The sequence below is a fragment of the Chenopodium album genome, chromosome 3, assembly GCF_948465745.1.
Source record: "Chenopodium album chromosome 3, dcCheAlbu1.1, whole genome shotgun sequence".
In the NCBI taxonomy this organism is placed as follows: Eukaryota; Viridiplantae; Streptophyta; class Magnoliopsida; order Caryophyllales; family Amaranthaceae; genus Chenopodium; species Chenopodium album.
In genome coordinates, this window is record NC_137836.1 from 2,615,637 (window position 1) to 2,640,387 (window position 24,751).

The following is a 24,751-nucleotide window of genomic DNA, read 5'->3' on the forward strand; positions in this document are numbered from 1 at the left end:
AAAAAAAACAAGTGAAATAGGCAGAAAAATTCAATCTTTATGATGAGAAAATAAAAGGAAAGAGGTTTGAGCTTGAACTTTCACTTTTTGCTTGCTGAATCGAGCCTCGGCTCTAATACCATGAAGACAGAAATAGTCTTGATATTGAAGGCAACATCAAGAATAATGGAGAAAGTTTATGGCGGCTCTGAATATTATTTTCTGTGTTGTTCCTTCAATTACACCCTATGTACATATATATGTATCCCTAGAAAGATTTGACCTAGTGACTCAGCTATTATAGTTGTACTACAGGACAACTGACACTAAAGAACAAGAAAGTAGACATTACACCCATACTACCCATATTACACTCATGGTAGCTATTACATATATCTTCATCAGATTTAGTAGCCTAAAAGACCAAAATGATTTATTTTGGGCCTTGTGAAATGAAACATGCAACTTTGAGATGCCCATCATGATAATCTTTTGTGGGCTTTAATCTTTGAAGCTCAAATTGTTTGGAAGTCATTTAGACTCCGAAACTAGTGCACAAGTGCGGAGGTGAGAATCGATCTCAAGATCTCCTGAAATCGGGAGGGAAACTCTAACCACTTGAGCTATCCCTCACTCTCTAGTGCATTGTCATTTGGTAGTAGGAGTGTCAATTCGGGTGTCCGAATTGAGTATAGTGAGATAAAATCGATTCATGTACATTTTTAGACTTGATTCATAATAAGTTATTCTGGCCTTACAAGTCAAAACCTAATCGCATAATTTTTTTTAATCAGTTTTGAATTGTGGTTTTGACACCTTTACTTTGGCAGTAAAAGAAACGGAATGAGTAACGCAAAGGAGTGGACAGAAAAACTGTTGCCTCTTCTTCCTGAATTTACTTCCACTCTAATAATTACTTTCTTCTTCTTCAGTCAAACTTTACACTCACAATTCACAAATCATCATTCCTCTCATGTTTTCTCTCTCCTCACTCGCTCTCCCCCGTATTCCCGTCATTTTCCGGCGACAATTCACCGTCTCCGACGCATCATTACCGGCGATTCCACCGTCGCAAAATTCAATCCTCAATTCTTCGAAATTTAACGTAAGATTTCCAACATTCATGTCGAATTTTCAATTTTTTGGAATTAAATCAAGCACAGAAGCTATTGTTGATGAAGATGATGATAGCAGCAGCTCAAAGAGGAGAGAGAAAGCAAGCATACTTCGTGTTGGTTTAATTTGCGGCGGTCCTTCTATGGAGCGCGGAATTTCGCGCAATTCTGCTCGTCAGTTCTTGATCATATTCAAGTAGTACATTTTAATTTCCTTTGTTCAATCAATTTAATTTATTTCATTTGGAATTTGTATGATTTTTGTGATTTTGATTGTTAATGAGAAGATTAATGTTGTTTCCTATGCAATTTTCTCAATGAATTTGACTAATTTGATACGGAGTATATGATTGAGTCATAAACTTTACCGTTATGATATACAGATATATGCAGTTCTACTTAGGATTGAATTTTAAATATTTTTCTTAAAATGGAATTAGTTTAGAAATTTATGACAAAATCACTTAGTGTCACTAATATTAATTAGGGTAGTATATATTAATTTTCTGAATTATAACCTATAGTTTAAAAGATGCTACAATCTTTGTTGAAATCATGATGAATTAGTGATGGAGTACATGTTTTAGTTTGCATTGTTGTACATTGTTTTTCATTATTTATCTAAATATTTTTCGGTGTTTAGAGAGACATAAAGAGCATGATATAAATCGAAATGATGACTGGATTTGGAATGCACATTGTGGTACAATTCTGTAAGTGTTGTAATATGTTTTGTTGACGATGTTATCAGGGAGATGATTTGCGTGTTAGCTGCTACTACATTGACAGTGAGCTCAATGCTTATGCCATATCTTCTGCTCAGGTTAACTGCTTAGCTTACTTGTCTATTTTTATATAACTATTGTACGAATAAACAAAGGAAGTATGGAATTATGTTGAGTGCAATTGATGATTCGGTTCCATGGAAAGTTGAGAAACCTTTAAACTACTACCATGCTACGGTGCTTGTAAGTTGTAACTGCTCTGTGTAAATGGATCATTTGGTAAAAACCAATATTAAGTTGTTTGGATGAACTATTTTAATGTTAATTTGTTTTATAGAATGAGCGTTTACTGTCAAGAGCTTATATGATTTTTACTACGTATTTGAGTTACAAAGAAATGAAAGGAAATCATGTTGTTTTATGGAGAATATGCTCACTTGTGAAGTTGGGGGTCGGAATTAACACTGTATTTAGATAACAATAGTGAAGGGAAAGGGAGGGGAAGCAAAAAGGAGGGGAAGGAAAAAGAAGGAAGGGAAAGGGAGGTGAGGGGACGGAGAAAGCGAGCTTCTATCTTCCTTCCAAATCTCTCCAACAATGGATGGAGAAATTTGGTTTGAAAGGGGAAGGAAAATGGATTCTTCCAAATCCCGCCGTGCATTGAATATCCAAACAAAGGATAATGCATCCCTCCTTTTCTCTTCTCTTCCTTTCCCTCCATTTCTCTCTTTCCAAACATAGTGTAAGGAATGTCTTTGATAATTTTGGCAGAAAGATATTGTCTTTGTAGCATGCAAACACCAACAAGCATATTGAGCTAATCTGTTTCTCTCTTGCTACTTGCAGCTCTATTCAAACACCCCTTCGGATTTTGATTTTAAGCTTGAAAGGTGTGTACTTCTAACTTTTGTTTTCTATTTATTATCTTTCCTGAGAATCATGACCAGTGATTCCATAAAATAAATTGTTTGTTTTGACTGTTATTGTCAGCCTTGCTCAAGGTTTTCGCTGCTTGTCAGAATTTGTGGAACATCTTGCTGCTTCAGTTGATATTGTGTTTCCTGTTATCCATGGTCCTTTTGGTGAAGATGGTACGCTTCAGGTATAAAAAATCGATGCTTTTGTCTAGGAAGAGTTTTTCGCAGAAATCTCTCATGCAATTAGGCATCCAGGAGTTGTTGGAGCAAGCAAATGTTCCTTTTGTTCAAAATCAAATGAATCTCGCAAGGCATTTGACAAGGTGAGTTTATCGCACTGACTGGCCCTCTATTACTTTCAGGACCATTTTTTTGTAAGAACTTACTGTATATCAATGCTGTGCTTTGAGTCCATGACTAACTCATATGATAGTGCGCATTGTGTGTCAAATCATTCTATTATAGCACTGTTTGGTTTATGCTGATTAATAGGGAGGCTTCTGTCTGGAGTTTCTTGCTTCTGTTGTATGTTGTGTATGCATGTCAAATGCACATTGTACCCTATAAAGATGGAGCAATAAAGTTTAAACTGGGAAAATAGCATCTCAGACTTGTTATTTGGGATCTTCCCACTAGAGGGACGAGAATTAAGTCTACTAAGCCAAGCGAACTTCTAAGATTAATTCTGTCCTACTTCTCAATTTTATTCAAAAAAAAAAGGGGGGGGGGGGGGGGGGGGGGGGGGGGGGGGGGGCTAGGCTTGACCAGTAATTATAGAGCATATCAGTAATACTTCAGGCCCTATAGTACCTCTTTTTTCTTTTCTTTTTATTTTTTAATTAGATGTGAAAATTACCAAGAAGCTAGTTTCGATTGGAAAGACTCGTGCTACAGACGAAATATGCTTTAGAAAAATTGTAATTGCTGATTGTTTTATGCTTTGTTTTTGTTTTCCTTGGTCTAATGTAAAAAAACAAAAAGTTCAAAGAATTAGGCTTTAAACACACCCACTTTCTACTCCCTCTCTCTTGATCCTCCTTTGTCTAATACATTCAACTTTTTCTTAACCCCACCCATAATTTTCTAACTTTCCTTGGTTATGAACCTACAGTTAGTGGGTAGAACAAAAGGATAATAAATGAGGGAGTATATAAGTTTATCTATGAAAGATATTATTTACAGTGCTTCCTAACATAAACTCTGTTATATGTTAACTATGAAGGAATGACAATATGGGTTATATTATGTGCCTAGAAATTGGGTTGACTCTAAATTGGGTTATATTACAGTGCTTATTACCGATCTGTTGCTATACTTCTATTCTGTTACTTCTGATGACTAGCCTTTGTTGGATTTGCCTCTACATATCACACATTTTCCCCTGTTGCTGGTTTGACTTCTTGAGTAAGAACATTTGTGAAATGACCTCTCCCCCCCCCCCCCCCCCCCCCCCCCCAACAAACCAAAAAAAAAAAAGGTTACTTATCCTTGGTGCTAACTGCTGTATTTCAAATCATGTGTAGTATGAAGCCTCATTAGAGCTGAGCAGACAAGGATTCTTGACAGTTCCTAGTTTCCTGGTTCAGGTATTTGTAATTTTGTATTGAGATAAGTCATTTTTGTTGCTTCTGTTAAAATTTTTGCCAGTTTATTGTAGCGTTTTCTTTTTTCAGGATTTCTTTGTCAGTTTGAATTAGTGATTTCTGGATGGTAGTAAATGTTGTATGACACCTATTTACGTCTGTCATAGGCAGCTCTATTCCTTTTAGATCAAGTTTATATGAAATTGAGAAACAATCTCTTAGCAGTTCTAGGGGTATGGCTGCAAAAAGTCAGGAATCCTCTGTTCCAACACTCATTATCCCCTTATATCCTGTAATAGTATATAGGTGGTAACTCTGTGAGAGAAATTAAGGTAACAATGTTATCAGATATGGCTCTTCCATATGATTATATGATTTTTTCAAGACTATTTTAAGATCATATATGGTTGGGGATCTTTGTTGTTCCTTAGAAAGGTTGTATATATTGACTAAGGGAATATTGAAGAGATTCTGAAGTGAAGCAGTTGCTTTGAAAGCTATAGAAAATCTAGAAAATTGTCAGCAGCTGGTGTACAAGATTCATTCAAAAAATTCTTCTATTTCAAGGAGAAGGCTCTAAGTATTCACCAATAAGCTATACTGGTTATAAAATTGGGCAAATTTTTGCTCAACTAATGAACTATACAAATTTGAATGTAAAATATTTATCCTTATAGTTTGTTCCTCAACTTTGTTGGGTCCTTACTTTACTATAAACAATATCAAATACTGTGTCTCAACTTTTGCTCCTTTGTTTTTTTTCCTTTTGTTTCAAAGAATGTAATCTTAGCTATTTTGCTACTGATGATTTTGTTTTTTCATGCTATAAGGGAAACAATTCAGATGAAACCGATCTACAGAAGTGGTTTGAAACAAATCAATTGGACGTTCAAACAGGAAAAGTTGTGGTAAATAAATTACACATTTGAAACATTTTTCATGAAAGTTTGATGTCATTTTATTCTTGTGCTTATTTATTTGTTGTTTCAGGTAAAACCAGCTAGAGGAGGATCAAGCATTGGTGTCACTGTTGCATATGGAGTTGCTGATTCCTTTACAAAGGCTTGCCAAATAATAACAGATGTATGTATTGTACAGCTGGTGACATGTTCACTAGACAATAGACATTAAACTGTGAAGGTAATCTCCCCTAAATAAAGGGTAAAAGAAAGATAAAGGAGAAAGGGAGAAAGAGGGGGGGGGGGATTTTTAGGTGGTGTTAAATTATTAAACTGTATTTGTACTACATTTATGCTCCAGCATGAAGCTCAGTAATTCAGTATGGCATGGAATGTTGAGCAAATTAAGCAGCTTTGTTGCACCAATATTATTAGGTTTTCATTATCAATTCATCCTTTCCAAATTCATATTTTTGTGTTGTTTGATTCCAGAACTTCAGGATGCTTGTGTGACACCTAAGATAAGAGACTGAAGAATAAGTGTTTCCAGAATTGGCAGTGCACCTTTTTTTTACTCTATTTTGTGTTTGTTTATGACAGAAAGTTGATGATAAAGCTCTTGTCGAAACGTTTCTCGAAGGAGGAAAGGAGTTTACTGTAATTGTCCTTGATGTGGGAATTGGTTCTGACAGAAGCCCTGTTGTGTTACTGCCTACAGAAGTTAGTGCTGTATAGTGTATATATTACTCTATTGTTGTATTACATAACTCTACATTGTTTGCTGCTTTTCCTGAACCAGCTCTTCTGATTTAAGTACTGAACTTTTTTTTTGAATTGATTTAAGTACTGAACTTGATACCGCGTTTAAAGTAACTAGCTATCAATTGATTTAAAATCCCGTGTATGGCTAATTGGGTTCTTTGTTCTACATAATAAACTATTTCATACTAATTGATTATGGTAAGAGTACCATGTTTCTGTCTGTCTATATTTTTATGAAAGATTATGTTGCATGGCATGCACACCTTTATAAAGATAATTTAAATCAGGACATAGCTGATTTGTGGTGATGGATATCTTTTATTATATTTTCCTGAATGATCTAGTTGACTGGTTGTGCTTGATTATGCTGATGCGATCATAATAGGATGTCTTATACTATGTTGTCTCTCTTAAGAGTGCAAAGTGGTAGGATTGAGCATCTTTAATCTTTAGTAATTATTCGTATTCTATCATTCACTTGACGCTGTATATCATTTTACTATGTTAATCTGTGTATAGTATTCATATTTTTGTTGTTTAATTTACTGTGATAATCATCAGGTGGAGCTTCAATTCCAAGGTGATGCAAACCTGAGAGAAAAGGATGCAATATTCAATTATCGAAGGAAATATCTGCCTACTCAGCAGGTATATGACTATACCTTAATAACAAGGAGATGGATTCATTTTTAAATATGCAGAAAAAGAACTCTTAGATGATTATTGTTTGATAAGAATCATCAATGTTTTTCTAGAACAGCTTTTTTGCCTGCAAAAGTTAATAATTTTTTTATTTGTTGACCCTGTCCATACCTCCAGTAGTAGCATGATTTCTGATGTAAATTACTTTTAGACGACAATTTTTTCTAATGTGTTGCTTAGCTGTTAGTAATAATGGTATAATTGGTGGCGAGAGTTTCCATTTGTGTTAACCTCCATAATTTGAACTTCAGCCACGCTAGGTTGTATCTGCTATTCTGCTGTGCATATTCACACGTATCAGGGGGATTGTTTTAAATAATCAACATTTTTTTTTTCTTTTCTTTTCTTTTTTTCTGCACATCCTCATTTAAATTATTTGTGTCAATAGGTTGCTTATCATACTCCCCCTCGTTTCCCCTTAGATGCAATTGAGATGATTCGGGAAGGAGCCTCTTTATTATTCCAACGTCTTGGGTTATGTGATTTTGCTCGGATTGATGGTTGGTATCTACCTCCTTCTTCTCTGAAACTTTCTCCGGGATCGAAGTTTGGAAGAAGTGAATCTGGCCTAGTATTGTTTACGGACATCAATCTGGTTAGAGGTTTTCCTAAATATTTCTTCTAATCATACATGTTGTACTACGTTTAAAATTGCTAATGAAAATTCATAAAATCTAGATCAGTGGGATGGAACAGACAAGCTTCCTTTTCCAACAAGCATCAAAGGTATCTTTCTTGTACTCCTCCCATTTTGTGAGATGGATTCTTTTCCACAATGTTTGCCCACTTTGTATTCTGCAACTCAAAATGCTGCGTGTCACATAGACACAAATTACAAGGTGTAAAATTAATGACATTGTGAGATGGAGGAGTATCTTTGGAAAAATCCTGTTTCAGTAGGGTGATGTATTTCGCGTCAATATAGATACAGTTGTTTTCCATGAGGCTCATTAATTATTTATTGTATGTCTATTGTGGACTTTCTGCCTCTAGGTTGGCTTTTCCCATTCAAAAATCCTTCGGGCATTCTGCAGCGCGCATGTTCACGGTACCCCAATTTAGTATCGTACACTACCGGGTCAAATATTACTTGAAAGACAGAAGCACTCTCAAATAAAGGAGTCAAAATCGGAAAGGAAAAGAGTATTTGTGCTTTTTGGAGGTGACACTTCAGAGAGGCAAGTGTCTCTTATGAGTGGAACAAACGTCTGGCTCAACTTGCAGGCATTTGATGATGTAAGTAAGTCTCACTCAAGTGAATATGAAATGACTAACATAGGTGTGGCTGAAGCTTTTGCCTTCTTAGGATTTTTAGTTTCTTTTATGGATTTAGGCTAGGTTCTTTGTTCTTGTGGCCTTCATTTTATATGTTTAGAGTTAGGATGCTCAGCAATGGACATTGTCTGTTACCCCCTATAAATGATTACAAGAAGGTTTCATGTGGCTGGATTTCAGTTTGTATTATTGATGTTGTTTAGGCTGCTTATTTATGTCTCCTATTGTATTTTGGAGATAAATTTGTAAGTTATCTAATCAGCAAACCAAAGCATGACCCCTTATTTAAAATAAACCATAAAATTGTAGCACGACTGCACAAAATATTTAAATCTAGGCATGAGCACAGTCTGCTTTTTCTAAAACAAGAGATTAATTGCTTTACATGTTCTCAATTTCTAATTTTTCATCACGGTGAATCCCTGAATGTTTATTGGTCATTTCAAGTTATTTTAAAATCTAAAATGTAACATTGCCGTTCAATAACTTCTGTCATGTCTGGCTGTCTGCATATTTCTGCATAAATACTTTTAGCATGTTATTAAAATTTATAAATTTAGGATTAAGAACCAAAGGCATGAAATGTGAATTATGCAGCTTGAGGTTACTCCATGTTTTCTTGCGCCAACAAGCTCATTTCACCTACAGAGTGAGAAGGATGACGATTTGCGCTCCAGATCTGTCTGGTTCTTGCCGTAAGTAAATATAGCTAGTTAATTTTTTGTGAATTGTGTATACAGCAATTTTGTTTTCTGTTTTCTTTTCTTATTTCAAACAGCTCTTTGAGTGATTAGAGGCTACATCTCCCCGACTAGGATTCTTATTGTTGATTTTGAAAGTATCCCTTGCAAAAGTTATTTGTCCCCAACTCCCCTATATTGTTTTACTGTAGTTATGGACTGAGTTTGTGAACTACGTTTCAAAACAGAAGTCTGCGGTTGCACTACTTGGTCTAGGATTTTTGTTCCATCAGCAATTGTAAAAAACTATCTAATAAACAATTTCTAACTATATATTGTGATGAGCTGAATCTAACATCTCCTCAATCTGTCTTTTGCTTCTTATTGTTGTGAAATTTGAAGCAATATGCTAGTAAGTTGCCCTTTAACTCAAGAAGCTTAAGGACCTCTTTGCAATTGGGGATAAAGCTGAAAGAGTAACTCTTCAAGTTTTTGGGTAATACTGCTTGCATCTATATCCTCACTTCTTCCATAGGTAGCAGCCTTGTTAGCGATATTTTGATAATGGTGCAGCTTGTGTAATATACTTGTATATATTCTTGTTTAATCTTAGCCAATTTCCGGCCTTTGCAGCATCTTACTTAGAAATTCTAGTATTTCGTTCTGAATGATTTTTCCTGCTCATTGTTTAATAGTGCATGGTTATGAATTTGTTAGGACTAAATAATTCTAGTGAACCTTGACGTTATATGGTTTTTTATCAATCAATTAAATGCCAAGTTTTCCTATAATATCTAAGCATTTAATCAGCCTGTTATGCCTTTTTTTTTTTTTTTTTTTTTTTTTTTTAAATGTTATTGCTTATAGTCTATGTTCCATTTGAGACTTCAAGGAAAATCAACCTCATTTAAGTTAAGTGGTCATGTAAGCTAAGTCACCGTTTTGTGACTTTGTGAGGAATTTATGCTTTCTGTTTTGTCTTATATGATTGGGGATTTTGAGAGGTTCCATAAATGACATCACGCTTGCTAGAGTAATTTGCCGAAATGTAGAAGCTAGGAAAGGCCCAGGAACATGTAGATGCAATGTTGTAGAAACGACATGGAATATTTGGATATGTTCTCTCTTTATTGCATTTTGATGTACTTCTTCCATTTCGAGGATTTTGCATTAATTGTCTCTTTGTCACAGTTATTCTCTTGTCCTCAGACACACTACGGAGGAAGTTTTAGCTGCTTGCATTGAGGCAATGAACCGGGATCGAGCTGCCTTGACATCTCGTTTACGTAAAAAGGTGATGGATTATCTTATGATAGGTTTGAAGAAGCACAGCTGGTTTACAGGGTTTGATATATCTGATGAAGTGCCTGTTATGTATTCTTTGTTGGATTGGGTCAGGCTGGCCAAGGATCTTCTGGCGACTGTTTTTATTGCAGGTTGTACCTTGTTGTCTACTATCTGTTTTACTTTTTATATAACCCCCTGCTGCATAACCGTAGAACATCAAAATAATGTCTGGTATAATAGATGTAAGAAAAATTATCAAAGAACAAATACTAAGAAGTAAGAACATGCAACTTTATGTTGTTTACTAACAATGTTTTAGCTACGTGCTGGGTTGGTTATTAGGGGCCATAGTGATTTAAGGCATATTCTAACAAAATCATTCCACAACGCCCTTTTCTATTACTTTTATTTCTCAAACTTAAGTACTGAAATGTTTGAGGTGCACTTTTACATGGTTTTTATCATGTTTCATTGATTGTAACACAGGTGTGTTTGCGTAGCTCTATTGAAAATATCTATGAGGTATTGTAAAATCCAACCCTATATCTACTGTCTAGATATATTACTTATTGCTGGATGATTTTTATGCATATGGAACTCAAACCTTGGAGATTTTGTGACACCACACCAGCTATATACTTGAGTTACAAGATGTTTACATTTTGAAAATAATTGTTACTCTTGAAATTTATCATATCTCTGAAGATAAAGCTCGTCTTGGTTCTACTAACAATGAAATGCTGGTAAGTTGTTCAACATTGCTGTGTTGTGGGAAGCACACGCTCTTTAAGTCTTCCACTTAAGAGGTGGTTGGATCATGGTTGGCAAGATGAGTAGGTGACATGAAGGTGTGAACTGTGTACTAAATGGCCCCAAAAAAATACCAAAGCTGAATTTGTCAATGGACTGGAAGGGCTATGCTAGTTACTTTACATATAGTGCTCTTAGTTCAGAGACTGTGATGTATGATGCATCAGTATTTTGAAGGCCAAGATATATCCTTCTGAAAAAACAGCTAATTTTCAAATTAATCCAATTCCGGCAAAGTTCATCCTTCTCTTGCATTAGGATTGAATAATACAGAAACTTGGTTAAACTATGCGACTATACTGTAATTGGGAGCTCTCAGTATTTTGTTTCTTCCACTCAATAGCTTAGGTTAGAACTGCAAGATGAGTTGTACAGGATAGGTTAGGTGATACAATTCATACAAAGCTGGGAGATGGACAAATTCAATTCTAGTAGCTGCAAGTTGAAGGATATTTAGACAAACATTAACTGATTCCAGGTACTTAATACTCACCTTTCACGTTTTTGTCTCTCAGATTGTAGAGTTTAGTTGATGTCGAAACACTGTTGTGAATTACAGTAGTAAAGTTGATGGTGGAAGAGATGAAGGGATCCGTATATTCTGAGGGTCATGCTGCATGGTAAAGTTTACTAGTTTACTATGGTTAGAAATAGTGCTTTTGTCATCCTACTGAAGAGTAACACCACTAACTCAGTGGATTCATTCCCCTGATAAAGGTTTTTCCTTCAGGTGTTTGCCAGAGAAGTGATGGATGGCTCTAGCTAGCAACTAGGAGGGTGATGCCGGACCTCAAGCTGGTACAGTGTAATTATAGATTGAGGTTTTATTTCCAGTTAGTTCTTGCTTTTAATAACCTTGGAAGTAGGAAAGCCATGTCCAAAAAAATAGCTCTCCTGTTTTAAGCATGCTGGATCAAATTTAAGGTATGAGATGGAGGCTGGAAGGGTGTAGGGTTCACGGAGAAATTAAAGTATGCACGAAGCCCAATAAAAAAAGAAAAGAAAAAGAAAGCGGAGTATGGAAGTGCTTAATGATGATCTTCAGAGGAAGCGATGCCTTCTTGAAGGATAAGCTGTAAGAAGTGGGAGCTTAAAAATTTTATGCAATAGTGGTTTGACTAATTAGCTACATTTATGAGACTTATTCAAGATGTTCTTTGAAAAAATTATAGGAGTTATTTCATCAAGGACTAAAAGGTTGAATGTGCTAACTGTTAAGTGTTCTAGGAGCAAGAGGCTGTTGTTGATGAGAATCGTGAGATTATTCTCTCTTTAAGTAATATTGCTTCCTATTTTGGGAGGTTTGGGCTTGGGTACCATACCATGTCTTTTGGGGACAGTGAATAGATTATTAGAGCATCTCCAATGGTAAACTAATTGCGAAATTAGCTTTCCATGCCACATAGGATTTCAAGCTAACCCCTTTTGTAGCTAGTTTGTGCCCCTATGATTAGTTATTAGCTTTCTGCTTTTTGTTTTAAACTTTTAATTAGCTTGCTATTTGAATGAGTCTTACTTTCTCCTCAATTACCTTATAAAACTTAATTTTAATAATATGTTGATATCCCATATTTTGGATTCTTTTTCTCAAGCAAATTAGCTTGCCCAAGCTAATTTATTTTTTAGCTCCAATGGTCAAGCTAGTCACTAGTGACTTCTGAAAATTGCAAGCAAGTCCCTAACTATAACCATGGGAGTTGCTCTTAGGTACTTAGGCATTTTGACAGATGAGGTTTAGAAATATGTTTCTGACATCAGATAGATGAATTACTAAGTTCTAGCTATTTCAAAACAGCCTTGTTGATTCTGTCAAGGATGACCTTGTTGAGGTCTTTTCAGATTTTTAAGAGACCAATAAGAAAGATGAAGATTTCTACTTCTATCATCTTAGTACGTCAGTAAAAGTTCCTGTAAGGGTTAAAGATTTTTGGCCAGTTAACCTTGCTCTAACTTTTCAAATAGACGTGTTTCCTCCAAAACTTCTACTACGGAGTAAACAGATTTTGTGTAGTTCTGAACGATTTGGAATTAATGTTTGGTTGTCAATGAGTTTGTATATATTTTCAGAAGGGGAGAAGATTGTAGTAGTAAGTATTTGTTTCAAAGTTCAATTTTACGAAGGATGTGTATGTGTCAAACTCAGTTGGATCTGTTTGATCTAGAACAAGAATACTTTTGACTAGATGGACACTATAAATAAGATATCTTTAGTTTGTATTTGTAAACGGTCCGTAGGAGTTTAGGAGCTGGTTTAGTGTGTTCATTAAAACAGGCAAGTTATGTTTGCCCTTTCCATTACATATTGAAGCAAATATGTCATGTCACTTGATCTTTATTTGAGAGGGGTATGATTATCTTGATGCATTTTATAGTGGAGGAGAGGTTTTCTTTTCTTTTTTGGTTTCCACTCTCATCAATTAAATTTAGAGATGTATGGGAATATCAGCGCCGTCCTTCACTGAGTGACCGATTCTGCGTCTTAGGGTAGTTTTAAGAGTGGATGTTATGGGAGTTGGGTTTACAAACTTCTGATGGTTGATTGGTCATACACTTATGTGTTGGGGCTGTATCATTTTTATGAAGGTTGTACAGTTCTTTTATTGTCTTGAGGTTCCTGTGACAGTGAACTGTTTATTTAGAGGTACAGCCTTCAACATTGAGCTGGGGCATGCGATTTTGGGAGAGTAAGTAGATAGAGTAGATTTCAACTTTTCAGATAAAGTGGAGAGAAAAAAGTAGAATGCTAAGTTCTAGCTGGGATATCCTTTTTTTTGGTAAGTGTTATCTTTGCAATAGGACAAATCGAGAAGATAGGTAGTAGAAATTCTTCTATTTTTCTTAATTTAATGCCCTGAGGGTGAGGGGTACATCACCCTTCTTCATTCTTAATTATTTTCTTTCTTTCTACCTATCTATATTTATATATCCCGAATTATCCCTACTGCTGTGGCAGCAAAGAGAAAGTAACAATGTGCTTTCAATGGGATATGAAATGAAGATCAATGGTCATCTAATGGGGGTGTCTCTACACACCTAAGAACATAAGAAGAAGGCTTGGGTTTCGGCAATGTTGCGTGAAAGAACATTCCCTTGGTGGGATGATGCGTTAGGGTTTCTCTTTGTAGTCAAACTACCTTAGTGTAGAATTATTAGTTGTGATTGTGGCTTTAAGAGAGTTCCTTGTGTTCTTTATTAGGGGCACAAAGACAAACACCTCCTACATCTGTCACGGGAATTAGTATTGGAGAGAAGGTAAGGTTTTGCGACGAGCATTGGCAGGTTCTCGTAGTTGGTGAAAGCTTCTGTTCTGATTATGGCTCTGAATCGACAAGCTAGCATTGTCTAATTGCAGACTGGTACACCATTACCAACCTAGGTTGCAAGGACACTGGGTATCCATACAGATTAAACCAATAATGATGTCTAATTGAAAAACTAAGTGGTATATGTTTGCGTTCATATATTTATTGTTCTAGTTGTCACACATAGGGCATGTCACATGTGGCATGAGACGGTCCCTGCTACTTAGTGACCAAGGAAAGTTATTTTGCCCCTGCTACTTAGTGACCAAGGAGAGTCATTTTGCCAAATATCCATGTTATGAGAGAAAGGTGGAACCTGTCTTTATCCTGTTACTACTGGCGTATTTTTTGTCCTGCTTTATATAAAAAATCTTGAGATAGGATTGCTCCTTTAGCAGTTTTGGCTTGAAAAGAGACAAATAGTGATCTTCTTCTTCTTTTTTTTTTTTTTTTTTTTTTTCAAAAAAAAAAAATCTGATTTAATAATTGTATTACCTTGTAGGATTAGATAAATTACTGGCTTCCTATAGACTCTTTGGTTGCTCATTTCTTAAGGGATCGATTTTTTGGGAGGTCTTGATCCAAAATCAAGCAGCCCACTTAGGAGCTCCATGGATCAAGAACCGGTTGCCCTTGTATTAGAAACTCTTGGATTTAGTCCATTTGCTCTCAAACCCAAATTTGTCACTTTGCTCACTTGGAAGATCACTTGAAGCCCACAGAGGAGTGTTACTTATGTGTGCATAGCCCATTTGCTATTTCTGGGCTATATAATTAAGTTTGCTTTATCTTTTATTAGGTTGTCATAAGGCTTAGAGGAGTTACTAGCTTTCTCTCTTATTTAGTCGTAAGTTAATGTGTTATTAGGAGTAATTGTAACTCTTAATTGCTGATTTGTAACTACCCATTTAAATAGTTTTACAAAGGAGTGAATTAAGAGAGTTTTATTTAGTTTTTGTAACCGTTGAATTAATGTGACGGTTTTAGGGAGATGTTAAGTTATAACCTTTAAATTTCCTTGCTGCCCATATTTCCTATAAATAGGGAGCTAATAACAAGAGAATGACAACTTTTGATTATTGATATTTTAAAAAAAAAAAAAAAAACACGAGAGTTTTAGCATTTTGCTTTGAGTTTGTCTCGAGCTAAAGTGTTTCCTTATAGCTTTAAGTTTGTTCTTGAGTTATAAGATTAAGGTGAACTTTGAGTGTGTCTTGAGTTCTTGCCTAAGATCCCAGAACTTTGAGTGTGTTCTTGAGTTTTGGTTATCTATCTCGTTTCGTGAGTTTTCTAGTATGATTCATGAGTAACCCGTTCTAAAAAGTTTGAATCCATCAACTTATATTGGCGTAGGTGTATTTAGACTTACATCAGTCTTGCTATGGTCTCTTTCATTATCTTATTTATTTAGTGTGACTGTAGGCGCATATGTAGAATTGGGCATAGTATCCTGGTACCCTGACTTAAACTGTATTGTCTGCACTAGTTAAAAATTTTATTTACAAAAAGAAAATCAAGCCTCTTGTTACTCTAAGTAACAATGAGAGTGTAATGCTTATAGTGGTAAGAACATGCACACCGTTGCTATTGTAATAATTATTTTATTTTGGCATTCAGTCCCACAAAGGGTGGGATGCTAACTTCGTAATAATTCAAGTGGGTTTTGCGAAAAAAAAAAAAAAAAAACTTTCATATGCATTGGTTGGTACAAACTTAGAAAGTATGAAATGAATTTTGTTTTGCTTTCAAATTAATTTATTTATCTCACTTTTTGAATATAGTGCATGGAGGGATTGGCGAAGATGGTACTCTTCAATCTTTGCTGGAGGTTGAGACAATTCCATACACGGGTATGATGAACATTGGTATTTGGGATTTAAATGTTGAACTCAATTTCATTGGGCTTATCATTTTGCTTTTAATTGCTGATGATATGCAAGGTCCTGGTGTGATGGCCTCCAAAATATGCATGGATAAAGTTGCTACTTCGCTTGCTCTTAAGCATGTATGGTAAATATAAGATGGAGCATTCTGGTTTTGTGAAGTTTTGCTGAAAGTCATCATAGATGCTGACATCTCCTTTGTGCTATTGCTTGTGTGTGCTCTTTGAGGCTCCAAACACCTCCTTTTTTTTTTTGTGGGGGTGGGGGGGGGGGGGGGGGGGGTGTGGGACTCTAGAGCACATATAGCTGCTGTGTCCTGCTCTTTGGGATATTAATTAAAAAGAATTTTCCCTAAACAAATGTTTCTAAAGATCTTATCAAGATAATCCAGCTAATAGAATGAGATAGACAAGAGAATGTTCTTTTAGTTTGTAGATAGTATGATATTGGATCGTGTATTTTTAATATCTCACTATTATATTAATATGTAGAAAGAAAATATACATGCAGTTTCTTCAGTAGATTCTCTATGGTTTTAGGTTTTGTAGAAAAAGTTGATTAATGTAAGATTTTTTCTATCAGCTTGCAGAATATGGCGTTCTAACCATAGACAAGGAGGTGAGGAGAAACCAGGATCTTCTACAGTTGCCTGTTGATGATATTTGGCAAGAGCTGACCATGAAACTTAAGTGTGAAAGTCTTTGCGTCAAACCTGCTAGAGATGGATGCTCTACAGGTGTTGCAAGGCTGCGGTAGGTCTGCGAATGTCATTTGATATCTGTTGTTTAGCTTTTATGCTGATGGAAATTGGAAATGTTGAGTCTTTGACTACTCTTACAGTTGTTTGTTTAACAATATACTTTTGTTTTCCATCTAACTTCTTGTATTACAAATCTTGAAGCTGCGTAGAAGACTTGGCCATTTACATAAAAGCTATGGATAACTGTCTTCAACGTATACCTCCTAACAGTTTCTCAAAGGTAGGACAATGATAACTTCAAGTTTGTTGTTTACAACTCGAGACATTGTTAACATCTTAACTTGGGAAGTAGAGTAACCACTTCAAGTTTCTAATGAAGCATGGACTGTCCTATTGGCTACCTTGAAATTCACCCAGGGAAAAGTGTGTAATATGAGTCGTTCGGAGAGACTGATAAACCTCTTAGGCTCTTACGCTATTGGGTTCTTTGGAATTGGCCATCAAATTTCAGGAAATATTATTAGGCCAGGTTTGATTCTTCCGGATAACCCAGTTTTTTTAAAAAAATTGAAATATATAGTGCAGATTTACAAAGGTCATTTAGTAAAATGATGTAAAGTTATGCATGGAACAAGCAAATTATGGATACTTATTAGGATTTTATCTCTCCAAATTATAGTGGATGCTTCTAATTTTACTGCTTGCAGGCACATGGGATGATTGAGATGCCAAACCCTCCTCCAGAACTGTTAATATTTGAGCCTTTCATTGAGACTGATGAGATTAAAGTTTCATCCGTATCACATTGCTTTACTTGGGAAGGATGAAGTAGATGGGTTGAGGTAACTGTTGGTGTGATTGGAACAAAAGGATCAATGCATTCTCTAAGTCCAAGCGTGACTGTGAAGGAAACTGGCGATATATTATCTTAAAAGAGAAATTTCAAGGTCTGTGTTCTCTCTCTCCCCCCTCACCCTAAAAATAAAAAAAAATAAAAAAAAATAAAAAAACAACACACACACGGAGAGAAAAATAAAAGGGGTATTTTTTGGGGGGTGGGTGTGCTGGAGGATAACATTTGGCTAATTGAAGTAATTTTTAGTGTGCGAGGAATGTACTTATTTCTTGAACCTTGTTATTTTGTTAGGTGGGACTGGCATCAACTTCGGTACAGAGAGATACTTCGTGGTGGAATGAAGAGGTGAAAGCAGTAATTAAGCAAAAAAGGGAATGCTATCAAGCCTTAGGAAAATGTAGGAGTGATGAAACCTTTGCAGCGTATAAGGAGGCTAAGAGTAAGGCAAAGGCAGCTGTTCGCCAAGCAAAAGAAAAGGCATATCAGGAGGTTTATGAAAAGCTTGATTCCAAGGAGGGAGAAAGGATCATTTATAAGATGGCAAAGAGAAGACAAGAGGCAAGGAAGGATATTGGCATGGTGAAGTGTGTCAAAGATAAGAACCAAATGGTCCTAGTGCAAGAGGAGGGCATCAAGGACAGGTGGAAGGGGTACTTCGATGAATTATTTAATGGAAGTAATGGAGTTGTGATAGGAGATACCTCTATGAGTGATGAAGAAATCAACATGGAGTATGTGCGAAGGATTAGGAGAGTAGAGGTGGAGATTGCACTGAGGAAGATGAAACCTAAGAAGGCGGTTGGCCCTGATGGGGTACCGATAGAGGTGTGGAGGTGTTTGGGTAAGATTGGTATTGATTGGTTAACAAACCTTTTCAACAAGATATGGACGGCTACAAGGATCCCACAAGATTGGAGGAAGAGCACCTTGGTCCCGGTTTATAAAAACAAAGGAGACGCTCAAGATTGTTCTAACTATCGAGGAATTAAGCTTATGAGCCATACTATGAAGTTGTGGGAAAGGGTGATTGAACAAAGGTTGAGGGCATGCACAAGCATTTCAGATAACCAATTTGGTTTTATGCCTGGGAGATCTACTATGGAGGCAATCCATTTGATAAGACAAATGATGGAGTTTTATAGGGTAAAGAAGAAAGATCTTCATATGGTCTTTATTGATTTAGAGAAGGCATATGACAAGGTGCCAAGAGAGATACTTTGGTGGGCAATGTTGAAGAAAGGTATCCCACGAAGGTATGTAGACCTAGTTAAGGATATGTATCGGGATGTGTCAACAAATGTGAGGACATGCGGAGGGTTGACAAAAGATTTCCCTATTACAATCGGATTGCATCAAGGGTCTGCATTAAGCCCTTTTCTTTTTGCAACGGTTCTAGATGAATTAACTAGACCAATTCAAGATGAGGTTCCATGGTGTATGCTGTTCGCAGATGATATCGTTTTGGTGGATGAGACTAAGGATGGGGTTAATGTCAAGTTGGAGCAATGGAGGCAAAGGTTGGAATCTAGAGGGTTTAAGCTAAGTCGGAGTAAGACTGAATATTTGGTATGTCGTTTTGGCACTCAGAGGGGGACAAGCAATGAAGTGGTGAGTTTGGATGGAAAGGATTTGACCATGAGTGAATGTTTTAAGTACCTAGGGTCGATCATCCAGAAGAATGGTGACATTGATCAAGACGTGACCCACAGGATTAAGTCAGGGTGGCTTAAATGGAGAGCGGCCACGGGAGTGTTATGCGACCGCAGCATTCCCTTAAAGTTGAAGGGAAAATTCTACAGGACTGCCATAAGACCAGTGTTGCTCTATGGTACAGAATGTTGGGCTTCTAAGAAAGAGCATATTAAAAAGATGGAGGTTACGGAAATGCGCATGTTAAGGTGGATGTGTGGAAACACTTTAAGAGATAGAATCAGAAATGAGGTTATTCGCAAGAAAGTAGGTGTGGCGGGCATTGTAGATAAATTAAGGGAAAATCGTCTGCGTTGGTTTGGACATGTAAGACGGAGACCCGAGGGTGCACCGGTGCGAAGAGTGGAAGAGTGGGACCATGGAGGGATTAAACGAGGAAGAGGGAGACCAAAGATGACTTGGTTGGAAGGAGTGAGGAAGGATATGAAGTGCATGGATTTACGTGAGGATGAAGTTTTGGATCGTAAGGGATGGAGGAGAAAGATTTATGTTGATGACTACACGGAATAATCAAATTTGGTTCATGTTAGCCGACCCCACTTTTGGGATTAAGGCTTTGATTGATTGATTGATTGATTGATTGACTGGCATCAATATTACTCCTCCCCCCACATCAATCATAAGGTTTGTCCCTATACTCTATTCTGCATCAATCTTTTTAGAACTGTGCTTAGTGAACCCATTGGGATTCTGATCTGTTGCACTGTATTATTGACCAACCAAGTAAACAAACACATGATAAACATTCATCATGTTCTTATGTAACTACACACAAATCTACATTTAGATATATGCATACATAATATCTCCCTCCTCCCCTCTCCGACACATGCATACATAATGTGTATACTTCAATACATGCATACATATGTATGTATTGACACAGATGTGGGCACTTACAGTCACACACAGACATGCACATATGTGTGCACAAACAGACGCACAAAGGTCAAGACTTGAGAAGAAATTCTCTGCTTGTTTCCCATGTTCCCAGTCACTCTTTGAAGAAGTAGAAGTGAACATAAATTCCAAATTTTTTGTAGAGACAATAGCTGGGAGATATTGGAAAGATTTTGGAATGGATATGGAAAAGTATGAACACACCATTGCCTGTTTGTCTTGAAATGTGGTTTTAATTGCTTGATATCATATAATTTCCAAGTTTAGGCTACCCATACCCATTCAAGGTTATACATATAGGTTAAGCTGATAATTTAACATATTTGTAGTCCATCTCCCATTAACATACATACCTGTGAGTGACACTATGTCATTGGTACCAACTTAGGAGTGACTTTCATTTGTGAATCCTTTTAGTTCCTTGTTGGAACTTATTTAAATAAGAATCTATGTAGTTGATGAACATGATGGATTGATGACTTGCTTTCTTGGTTATCCATGGTTTAATTGAATAAGTCCTTTTTTCTGGGTTAAAATGATTTCTTGAGTTATCTATATTTAGTCATACCCTACCTGCACGGCTGCACCCATAGGATCTAATATGGTACAAGTGAGGTCTAGGGTCTAACCACAACCTTTTTTTTTTTCTTTAAATCACCCAATTTTGTATAGTATGTAACTGTATATATAATGCCTAATAAAGCTAAGTATGACCATTAACTGAAGGAACAAACAAAAGTAAGACTATTGATGGTTGAGTAAAACTTTTCAAGAAAACCTAAAAAGGTCAAATTTAAATCCTTGAGTCCATCACAACATTGGCATGGAAGCAATAAACTACACAGAATATCCGAGCTCTAGTTTTCGTTTTATTTATTTTTACTTTTCTTGTCTTCAGTTGTAATTTCTTACCAATTTTTCTTAACTGGTAAGGATTGCCCTAGCTGGGAATGTGGGTGGGGGTAGGGAGGCTTTAGGGTCGAAGCACACATCAACAAAGACAGAATTTGCCACCATGACACTGTACAGTTTTTTGGGTTTTATAAATAAAAGCTTCAGATTTTTGTTTTTTTTTTGTTTTTTTTTTTTAAATTTTTATTTATTTATTTTTTTATTTTATTATATCACCATTATTTCTTATTAGTTATAACATCTTTTTTCATCTCAACAACATTGTAACCTCGTTGCTTGTTTTTGTTCTGGTCTTGAATCAGTGAAAACGCTTTGGAGAAATGCAAACAACGTGTTGAACTCGTAGCAAATGCTCTTCAACTGGAAGGATTTTCACGAATCGACGCCTTTGTTAATGTTGACACTGGAGAGGTATGCTTTTTTTATATGACCAACTACTTATATTATTGACTAGATCGCTACTGAGCAATTCCTTGTATCAGTGTGACCAGCAGACAAGATTATACCTATTTGTTTATTACATATACTAATTAAAGACTAGGTTGAAGTCAAAACAGTTCTTTTTGCTAGTTTGAACACGAACCAAACCTTTATGCAATTACAAATTTGCGAGGATAAACGACTGATTATTATGATTATGCTGCTTGTTTTTGCTGTTTGCTAAGCTGCCTCTTTTTTATACTTTGTATTTATTATTTTTTTTCTGTTAATTTTTATGCTAACCATATTAATTGATTCTACAGGTGCTTGGCATAGAAGTTAATACAGTTCCTGGAATGACACCTTCCACTGTTTTGATCCATCAGGTAGAGAAATGACAAATTAAGTGCCTAATTATCATTGGTTTTATATTGTGTATAAACATGAAACAATTTAGGCTGTAGAGTTCTAAATGTAAACCTATTTAAGTTCTTTCCACTGTTAAACTTGTTTTTCCATAAAAAAATTTGCAAGATATAACAAGCAAATTGAAGGTGTTATTGTTAAAATCCTTTTGTTGCTGCTCCGTCTCTCTATTGGTATGGGCTTGGGGGTGAGGAAAACGTAAAATCAAATTGAAATCATTTTAACCCATATAACTCATCACTGATGAGAATCTACTTCACATGTTAGATGCAAACAGACCTGGTAATATTGATCTGGCTGTCCTGCGACTATCTATCACTTAAAAAAAATAGAACCTCTTGATAATGCTGGTTGTCTTTTGGATACATCTGTAATTCTCAATTACTTGTTTAACAAATTTAAATGTGTGTAATGTGTTGCAGGCGCTAGCAGAGCAGCCTCCCTTGTATCCTCACCAAATTTTCCGGAGGCTACTGAATTTTGCATCGCAGAGATCCATGTAATAGTTCTACATCTATCTTTCAACGTTGTGTACTTGATTTATTTACATTATTTCCATGTAACAGAATTTTGCTTCATGCATGTAAAATTAGCCATCATAAGGCATAAATTTCATATTGATTTGCTGCTGTTATACAGTTATACTTTATTAATGTTCTCAAAACCGGTATAGTGAGAAACTGAGTTTTCTGGGACTAATATTCACAATGTTGTCTACGTCCCTGGACTTCTGATTAAGGTATATAAACGAAAAGTAATGGCATTATGCCAACATGATTCATGCTTCTCAACTATGATCTTCTCTCTTTTTTTTTTTCCTTTTTTTTGGGTATCCTGGTTTCTGCATTAACATCATCAATTGTTTACATTATACTATCCCTGTCCACCTCGGAATTCTATCTACCTAAATACTTCTATTTCTACCCTTTATCCCGGCCCTTTCCGTTCTCGAATTATCTCCTATTATCCTATACAAACTCCCCTTACTGTAGGATACTAGGATGTACAAGAACCAAAATAGGAATGGTTCTAACTTCCTATTTCTACTCTTTTTCAAATTCCTAATTTTGTTTTTTCAAAAATTAAATCGTTTGCCTAACTACCTCGCTCACATTTCTCCCTCTCAAAAGAAATTTACAAAAAAAAAAAAGAAAAAGGAAAAAAAGAAGGAAAGAAAGAAACTCCCTTAATTTCAAGGGTTGGTTCTTTTTTTTTGACAAGAAGTCCAAAAAAAGAAAATACAAACAGAAACTAGAAGGACCAACTAAGCAATTGTCGACGACGAGCCTGAGCAGCCAAGCCAACCAGTGAGCAGGGGCAACCCACTAACGAGGAACCTTGCGAAGTTTGCAGATAGAGAACTGCAAGACAGAAAGCCGAATCTCGTGAAGCAACCAATGGCAAGAAATATCTCTGTCACCACCATCATGCAGAAGAGAAAAAAGATTCGAACAATCAGAGTAGATAAGAAGACGACGAAAGCCTCGACGACCGGCAGCCAAAGAGCCCACAAACATGCCTGTAACTCAGACTAAAGGGCCGAAGAGGAGTGACAAGCTCTTAAGCCACCTCCCACCTCTGAAAACACTTCCCTAAAAATCCAACCTGCTCCTGCATTAAGATTCTGAGCACTCCAGGCCCCATCAAAAAGAAGGCAGACGTCAAAGGAAGAGGAGAAGTCACCCTGTAGATAGCATAAATCAGAAGCTACCGAAGTAGTGAGAGATGAATTCCCTAACGAGCGAACAAGGGACCTGAACCCTTGCGCTAAAACAATCCTAGAGATCCAATCCTGCATCAAATGGAAAATCACGCCAGGAGACAACATTGCTTGTCTAAAAATCTTATGGTTACGCACAATCCAGACTGCCCAACAAAAGGATACAAATGAGGCCAAACCGTCCCAATTCCGAGAGGACCGAAGCTCAGAGACTGTATCAACAAACCAATCAGTAAAAGGCTTCCCATGCAAAAGAGAAGGAGAAAAGGTTATCGGAGCACAAGCCCAAAGATGAGAAGTGAATGAATAATCCCGGAATAGGTGGTCTGATGTTTCACGTTCTTGGTAACAGAAGACACAAGTTGGATCGATCGGAATCCCTCGGAGCTGCAGATTCCCAGAGAGAGGTAGCGCATTGTGAAGTAATTTCTAACAAAACCACTGGAGTTTTGGCAGAAAAGGCAACCCCCAGAAGTGCTTCCACCAAGAGGCCGAAATTGTACCCGAGACCCCATATGACACCGAATGACATAGCAACATTGCGTAAGAAGACTTAGTAGTGAAAGATCCATTCCTAGAAAACTTCCAGTAGACGTAATCGTCCATCGGCTGAAGAGGGCGATCCAAAGCCATGATGCGAAGTGCTGTAGAAGTATTAAAAAGCCGATGAACTAAGGTCGAATCCCATGCGTACGAACGCGAATTAATAATAGAAGTAACATGTGTCAGAGGATCCGACACACCAGAACCGTCACGAAAAACAACAGCCCCCCCCCCCCCGACCCAATCATCTTGAAGTATCCGAACCTTAGAACCCTAACCAACCTTCCAAGCTATACCCCGATCAAGAGTGGACAAGCCTGTTAAAAGGCTACGATAACCCCAAGAAGACCAAGGAATCGTCCGAGTCTTAAAAGAACGAAAGGAAGGATACTTAGTAGTAAGCAGTCTCGAAACCAAAAGCTGGGGATGTTGATGAATGCGCCAACATTGCCGAGCGAGGAGTGCAGAGTTAAGGCTTTCCAACTGACGTATACCTAAACCTCCCAGCCCTTTAGGCAAATGAAGAAGATATTTCGAACACATCGCTAAACCTAAGGGTTGGTTCGTTTGTTTGCTCCTAATGCTATGCTTCTTTTGCTTGCTATTTTTGTTGTGCTTCATTTCTTCGTTGGCTGCCCTCTTCGG

General features: G+C 36.6%; 1 pseudogene across 1 annotated transcript; it reads left to right on the forward strand.

The window, feature by feature from the left end:
* The first annotated feature begins 923 nt into the window (after positions 1-923).
* Positions 924-22,822, forward strand: LOC145623703 (uncharacterized; annotated as a pseudogene). The gene is made up of 24 exons (XR_014110189.1): positions 924-1,290; positions 1,846-1,917; positions 2,666-2,709; positions 2,810-2,921; positions 2,992-3,059; positions 4,260-4,322; positions 5,150-5,227; positions 5,310-5,402; positions 5,819-5,938; positions 6,542-6,628; positions 7,071-7,277; positions 7,361-7,408; positions 7,676-7,918; positions 8,555-8,652; positions 9,829-10,073; positions 15,818-15,886; positions 15,977-16,041; positions 16,502-16,671; positions 16,821-16,899; positions 17,327-17,567; positions 19,764-19,809; positions 21,300-21,408; positions 21,741-21,803; positions 22,266-22,822. The product of XR_014110189.1 is annotated as an uncharacterized LOC145623703 (transcript).
* Positions 22,823-24,751: the final 1,929 nt, after the last annotated feature.